The sequence below is a fragment of the Gorilla gorilla genome, chromosome 20 (assembly GCF_029281585.2).
Source record: "Gorilla gorilla gorilla isolate KB3781 chromosome 20, NHGRI_mGorGor1-v2.1_pri, whole genome shotgun sequence".
Classification (NCBI taxonomy): Eukaryota; Metazoa; Chordata; class Mammalia; order Primates; family Hominidae; genus Gorilla; species Gorilla gorilla.
This window is the reverse complement of record NC_073244.2, coordinates 67,594,810-67,602,653: the sequence shown is the minus strand read 5'-3', so window position 1 is coordinate 67,602,653 and position 7,844 is coordinate 67,594,810.

The following is a 7,844-nucleotide window of genomic DNA, read 5'->3' as shown; positions in this document are numbered from 1 at the left end:
ATGTGTGTATTGGTTGGGGGTGAGTGTAATGGGAAGGGAGAAATCAGGAGTAAATGGTTGAGTAGTGGCATTTCTTACTAAGACCAGAAAACTGGGGGAGGACACATTTAAATAGGGGTTTAGGAGAATCAAAGTTTCCTCCCCTTTAGTTCCTTAAGATTTTTTTGTTTGTTTTTGAGATAGGGGCTCACTCTGTTGCCCAGACTGGAGTGCAATAGTGTGATCTCGGCTCACAGCAACCTCCACCTCCTGGGTTCAAGTGATTCTCATGCCTTAGCCTCCCAAGTAGCTGGGATTACAGATGTGCACCACTACACCCGGCTAATTTTTGTATTTTTAGTAGAGACGGGCTTTCACCATGTTGGTCAGATTGGTCTCGAACTCCTGACCTCAGGTGATCGATCTGCCCGCCTCGGCCTACCAAAGTGCTGGGATTACAGGTGTGAGCCACTGCACCCTGCGGAGTTTCTTAAATTAAATGCCCCATAGGTTGCCATTCTCAAATATTGAACATACATATATCCTGTGATGCAGGAATTCTACTGCTAGGCATAAATGCTAACTCAAGTCCCCCTGCACCCAGAGACATACAAAAACATTCATAGCAGCAATACTTTCAACCCCAAACTCAGGACAACCAAAACGCCCATCAGCAATACAGTGGATAATTAGTGATGGCATATTATGCAGTGGAATACTATACAGCAACAAGAATGAATGAGCTGCAGATAAACACAGTATCATGAATGAAAGTTACAAAGATACAGGACCCAAAAAGCCAGAAACAGAGCATGATTTCATTTACATAACATTGAGGCCAGGTGCAGTGGCTCACACCTATAATCCCAGCACTTTGGAAGGCCAAGGCAGGAGGATTGCTTGAGTCCAGGAGTTCGAGATCAGCCTGGGCAACATGGCAAGACCCCGTCTCAAGTAAAAATACAAAAAATAGCCAGGTGTGGTGGCGTGTGCCTGTAGGCCCAGCTACTCGGGTGGCTGAGACAGGAGAATCGCTGGAGCCTGGGGTAGGGGGACGGAGGTTGCAGTGAGCTAAGATCATTCCACTGCATTCCAGCCTGGGCAACAGAGGGAGACCCTGTCTCCAAAAAAAAAAAAAAAAAAAAAAAAAAGCAAACCCATTATAATGCACATAAAACTAAACTGTAATATTGTTAAGGATACATTGTCGGTAGTAAACCATATTAAAAAGCAAGGACAACAATGTCCTATAAAACTCAGAATAGTGGACTGGACAAGTTAAGCGGGAGGGGATATCCTGGAAGTTTCCACGGTTGCTGATAGCCGGCAAAGTTCTAGTTCTTAATCGGATGATCATTTTATAATTATTTATTCAATTGTGTGTTTGTATTGTGCATTTTTTGTCTGTGTGTCTTATATTTCACAAAGAAGATATTTTAGGCTGGGCGAGTTGACTCATGTCTGTAATCCCAGCAATTTCAGAGGCTGAGGCAGGAGGATGGCTTGAGCTCAGGAGTTCAAGACCAGCCTAGGCAACATAGTGAGATCCTGTCTCTACCAAAAACAAAACAAACAAACAAACAAAAAACCGGCATGGTGGTGCATGCCTGTAGTCCCAGTTACTTGGGAGGCTGAGCTGAGAGGATCGCTTGAGCTCAGGAGGTCGAGGTTGCAGTGAGCTATGATCGTACCACTGCACTCCTGCCTGGGCGACAGAGTGCGACCCCGTCTCAAAAATAAAAAATAATACCGAACGTGGTGGCTCACGCCTGTAATCCCAGCACTTTTGGAGGCTGAGGCAGGCGGTTCACTTGAGTTCAGGACCACCCTGGGCAATATGGTGAAATCCCGTCTCTACTAAAAATACGAAAATTAGCTGGGCATGGTGGTGCACGCCTGTAATCCCAGCTACTTGGGAGACTGAGGCGGGAGAATCGCTTGAACCTAGAAGGCAGAGGTTGCAGTGACCCAAGAACGTGCCACTGCACTCCAGCCCGGGTGACAGAGCGAGACGTCCGTCTGAAAAAATAAATAAATTAATTAAAATTTAAAATATAAATTAAAAAAGAAAGAAAAAGAAAGGAAAATTTAAAGGAGGAAGACATATTCTGGGAGGAGAAAACAAGTAAGAGTTTAGCACTCAAGGGAGACTTTTTGAATGGAGATCCACTTGTTGCCTGTTTGAAAAAGCTCAACCTTTGGGAATAAAATCAGCTAAATCTTAGAGATATTCCTCTCCACTCTGCAATCGCCACTCAAAAACCAGACACGCTTTCTGGTTTGAGAAAAAAAGTATCTTCTTTCGAGAAACAAGGCCCGCCCACTTCGGAGCAGGCACCGCTCCCAGGGACAAGACCCGCCCACTCCGAGACCGACTTAGAGACAGGCTCAGCCCCGGAGCTGCGCACTGGAAAGGCGCCAGTGTTGCCATGGAGATGGCCGCCGGCCAGGGAGTAATGAATAGGGACCTCGCGAGGCTGAGGTTCCCACCCACCTCACCTGCACCACAGTCCTTTCTCTTCTGGGGCAGTAACGAGAAGGACCCATCCCATTTCCTCCGAGTCTCACAAGCGGCCGGTGCTGGGCTGGACACTGCACCCAACGCGTCACATAGCGGCCCCATTTTATAGATGGCGCTGATTGAGGTTGGAGGAGCGGGTGGGAAGCGAGGAGAGGACAGGAGCGGGAATTTTACCCTGAGGACGATCTCAACCGTTGCAAAACATTAATTACTAGCCAGACGCCGGCGACTCACACGCCTGTGTTTGGCGAGCTGATTCCTGCGTGCAGACCTTGGAGCCAGCCAGCGTCCTGCAAGCTTGCCTGAGCGGGAGTCTCCCCCGGGCCCCCGAGCCTTCTTCCTTTCAGGGACAGCCTCACTCCTCCCACCCTTCATCCCTTTTTATTCATCCACAAATGCTTGTTAAGCCCCTTGTCTGTCCCAGGCAGCCACCTGTGGGCAGAGCCGTTAAGCAAACAGGCAAAACAAGCCCCTTCCCTTGTGGAGTTTTTATTCTAGTGGCAGGGGAGATAGGGAATCCATGGGACATTCACACATTGCCTAGTGTGTGTTCGTGATAAGTACCATGTTGAAAATTAAAGGCCGGCGCCGTGGCTCACGTCTGTAATCCCAGCACTTAGGGAGGCCGAGACGGGAGGATCACCTGAGGTCAGGAGTTCGAGACCAGCCTGACCAACATGGCGAAACCCCGTCTCTACTAAAAATACAAAAAAGAATTAGCTGTGCGTGGTAGCAGGCGCCTGTAATCCCAGCTACTCGGGAGGCTGAGGCAGGAGAATCGCTTGAACCCAAGAGGCGGAGGTTGCAGTGAGCTGGGATTGCACCACTGCACGCCAGCCTGGGCGACAGAGCGAGACCCTGACTGAAAAAAAAGAAAAAAGAAAGAAAGAAAGAAAGAAAAAAGAAAAGAAAAAAGAAAATTAAGGCAAGGTGAAGGCCAGAGGGTGACGAGAGGCTATTTTAGCCTGGGTGGACAAGACAGGTGTCTCCAGGAAGCTGTAGGAGTGAGGGACGTAAGCGAAGCTGGATGGAAACCTCGGGAGGGCTTTCCAGGCCGGGGCAACCGCAAGTGCAAAGGCCCTAACTCGGGACAGAGCGGAGAGGGCGGTGTAACGCGGAGAGGGAGGTAGGAAGGGAAGGAGGCACCGGGGTCCAGGCAAGCAGGGCCTTGAGGACGGGGGTGCACGTGGGGGTCATTAGGGAAGCTCTGGGTGTTATTCCGAGGGAGATGGGGAGCCATGGACGGGAGGGTGTTGGGCTCAGGAGTGAGGTGATATGATTTCTGGGTGCTGGAGGCTGCACGGGAGGGAGGGGGGCTGGAAGCAGGAGAGCCAATGAGGAGGGGGAGACGGTGGGACTGGCATCGGGGAGTCCAGCCCTGAGCCAGTCAGCGACAAGCCCCGCCCCGTGCCCCGGGAGCCGCCTTCCCAGCCGGAGGTCGAGGGGCCCAGGCCCCCCTCTAGCACCTGGGCCCGCGCCCCTCCTCCTCCCGGCTCCCCGCCTCGGTCTCCCCGGCATCCGGCCCGGCCTCCACGCGGGTCCCACAGGAATTTCTCTAAAACACTAATCGGATCATGTGACTCTCCTGCTTAAAACCTTTTCAATGGCTTCTCAGTGCACTCGGAATGAGTCCAAGCTCAGCCTGGACTCGGAGGCCCGGCACGGTCGCTGGGTGCAGCTCTGGCCTCTCTCCGCCACACTGGCCTCCTTTATGCCCTAATGCAAGACCCCCAACCCCATCCCCCGCCATGTGTTGGGGAAGCAGAGCGCAAACCCCCTTCCATGTGCTGTGCTCTCTGCTTAAAGTTTTCTTTTCTATCACCTCCATTCCTGAATTCATTATTATTTCTCCTCCTCCTCCTCCTCATCCATCTTTCAAGCCTTCAAAATATAGATGATAAAATAGTACACACATCCTTGGTATATACCCAAAAGAATTAAAAACAGCTGTTCAAACAAAAACTTATACACCAATGTTTGTAACAGCACTATTCACCATAGCCCAAAGATAGATGCAACCCAAATATCCATCAACAAATGAATGGATAAACAAAATGTAGGTGACAGCGGCCCTCCACATCCGTGGGTTCTGCACCCTCAGATAGGAGGCTGTAAGGGACTCGATCACCCAGGGATTTGGAATCTGAGGAGAGTCCTGGAACCAGTCCCCTGCGGACACCGAGGGATGACTGCACTCATGCAGAGGAATGCTATTCAGCCACAAAAAAGAGTGAAGAACCGACTCATGCTATGGCACGCATGAAGCTTAGAAACTATGCTGGCCGGGTGCAGTGGCTCACGCCTGTAATCCCAGTGCTTCAGGAGGCCGAGGTGGGCTGGTCATCTGAGCCCAGGAGTTCAAGACCACACTGGGCAACATGGAGAGATCCCATCTCTACCAAAAACAAAAATTAGCCAGGCGTGGCGGTGCATGCCTGTAGTCTCAGCTATCTGGGAGGCTGAGGTGGGAGAATCGCTTGAGCCCTGGCGGTGGAGGTTGCAGTGAGCCATGATTGCACCAATGCACTCCTGCCTGGGCGACAGAGAAAGAAAGACCCTGTCTCAATTTTTAAAAAGATGGGGGCAATGTCCTTTGTGGAGGAGGAGGAGAAACTTTTATGCAAAGTGAAAGAAGTTAGTCACAAAGGAACACATATGGTATGACTCCATTGATATGAAATGTCCAGAATAGGCAAATTCATAGAGACAGAAAACTGATTATTAGTTGACAGGGGCTGGGGATAGAAGGGAGTCTGGGAATGACTGCTAATGGGCTTAGGGTTTGTTTAGGCTGATGAAAAGGTTCTGGAACTAGGCTGGACACGGTGGCATATGCCTGTAATCCTAGCACTTTAGGAGGCTCAGGTGGGAGGATTGCTTGAGACCAGGAGTTCAGACCAGGCTAGGGAACAAAGCAAAACCCCATATCTACGGAAAAAAAAAAAAGAAAGAAAGAAAGAGACTCACGCCTGTAATCCCAGCACTTTGGGAGGCCGAGGCAGGTGGATCACCTGAGGTCGGGAGTTTGAGACCAGCCTGACCAACATGGAGAAACCCTGTCTCTACTAAAAATGCAAAATAAGCTGGGCGTGGTGGCACATGCCTGTAATCCCAACTATTTGGGAGACTGAGGCAGGAGAATCGCTTGAACCCAGGAGGCGGAGATTGCGGTGAGCCGAGATCACGCCATTGCACTCCAGCCTAGGCAACAAAAGCGTAACTCTGTCTCAAAAAAAAAAAAAAAAAAAAGAGTTCTGGAACTAGACAGCGTGGATAGTTGTGCAACATTTACTTAGTGCCATTGAGCTGTGTGATTTAAAATGGTTACAATTATAAATTTTAAGTGTATTTTACAAAAAACATGTTAAAATACACACACCCATATTCTGACTACCAGCTTTGAAATATTAGGGACACAAATGACTCCCCGCGGACCACCCCTCCAAGATCTGATTGCCTCTCCTATCTCAAACATAACTTATATCTTGAATTTGGTGCCTATTATTACCACAGACATTTTTAGACTTTTATTCCATGGTATATATTCTTTAAAATATAGTATTATGGACAAGGTGCTTTTAAAAAGCATGCTCCTAGTCTGGGCACGGTAGTTAATGCCTGTAATCCCAGCACTTTCGGAGGCTGAGGTGGAAGGATTGCTTGAGCTCAGGAATTCAAGACTAGCTTGGGCAACAGAGTGAGACCCCATTCCTATTTTATTTATTTATTTATTTATTTATTTATTTATTTGAGACGGAGTCTTGCCCTGTCACAGGCTGGAGTACAGTGGCACGATCTCGGCTCACTGCAACTTCCGCCTCCCGGGATCAAGCGATTCTCCTGCCTCAGCCTCCGGACTAGCTGGGATTGCAGGCGCGCACCACCATGCCCAGCTAATTTTTGTATTTTTAGTAGAGACGGTTTCACCATGTTGGCCAAGCTGGTCTCGAACTCCTGACCTCAAGTGATCTGCCCCCCTCGGCCTCCCAAAGTGCTGGGATTACAGGCATGAGCCACCACGCCCGGCCTTTTATTATTTTTTTTAAATCATGCTTCTGATCCACTATCATTTCTCCTATCTGTTTGTGAAGTGAAACTTCTTACTGAGACTCGCTAGGTTTGGAAACTTCTAGTATCTCACTTTCATCCTCTGTAAAAGGGAAAAATAATGGTACCTACTTCATAAAGCAAGGAGTAAATGGGTTCACATTTGTAATACGCTCACAAGAGTAAGCTATTATTTTTCATTTCATTTATTTTTATAATCCCCATGTATTTCTTTTTCCTTTACTTTTTTCTTTTTTTTTTTTTTTTTTTTTTTTTTTTTTGTGAGGTGGAGTTTTCCTCTGTCGCCCAGGCTGGAGTGCAATGGCACGATCTCAGCGCACTGCAACCTCTGCCTCCCAGGTTCAAGCCATTCTCCTGCCTCAGCCTCCTGAGTAGCTGGGATTATAGGCATGTGCCATTATGCCTGGCTAATTTTTGTACTTTTTGTAGAGACGGGGTTTCACCATGTGGGCCAGGCTGGTCTTGAACTCCTGGCCTCAGGTGATCTGCCCACCTGGGCCTCCCAAAGTGCTGAGATTACAGGCGTGAGCCACCATGCTTGGCCTCCTTTACTTTTTTGAGTATATAGCACATTCGCACGGTTTTGAATTCAAAAAGTACAAAAGGCCGGGCACAGTGGCTAATGTCTGTAATTCCAGCACTTTGGGAGGCCGAGGCAGGTGGATCGCTTGAGCCCAGGAGTTCAAGCCCAGCCTGGGCAACATAGGGAGACCCCCATCTCTACAAAACATACAAAAATTAGCCAGACATGGTGGCACACTCCTGTAGCCCCACCTACTCAGGAGGCTGAGGTGGGAGGATTGCTTGAGCCCGGGAGGTCGAGGCTGCAGTGAGCCAAGATCACACCACTGCACTTCCTCCAGCCAGCCTGGGCAACAGAAGGAGATCTCATCTCAAAAGAAAACAAAACAAAACAAAACAAAAACAAACAAGAAAACAGAAGGATAGAGTGTAGTAAATTTCTGTCCTGGAAGTTAGACTATGTTGCCAGTTTCAGTTTCTTCTCTCTTGTTCCAGTTCATCTGGACACAATCCCAGAACACACACAAACCCAGAACAGGCTGCAGGCTGTACTTGACCTTCCATTTTTCTCTTCTACAGGTTATCACTTGGAGACTTACCATATATGCACACGGTGAGCTTCTTTGTTCTTTTCTATGGACACGTAGTATTCCACTGGGTGGATCAGTCATGATTTATTACTCAGCTCTCCTACAGATGGGTGTTTAGATTGGTTTCAGCTGTTGGCAGTGATATGCAGTACTGCAATGATTAA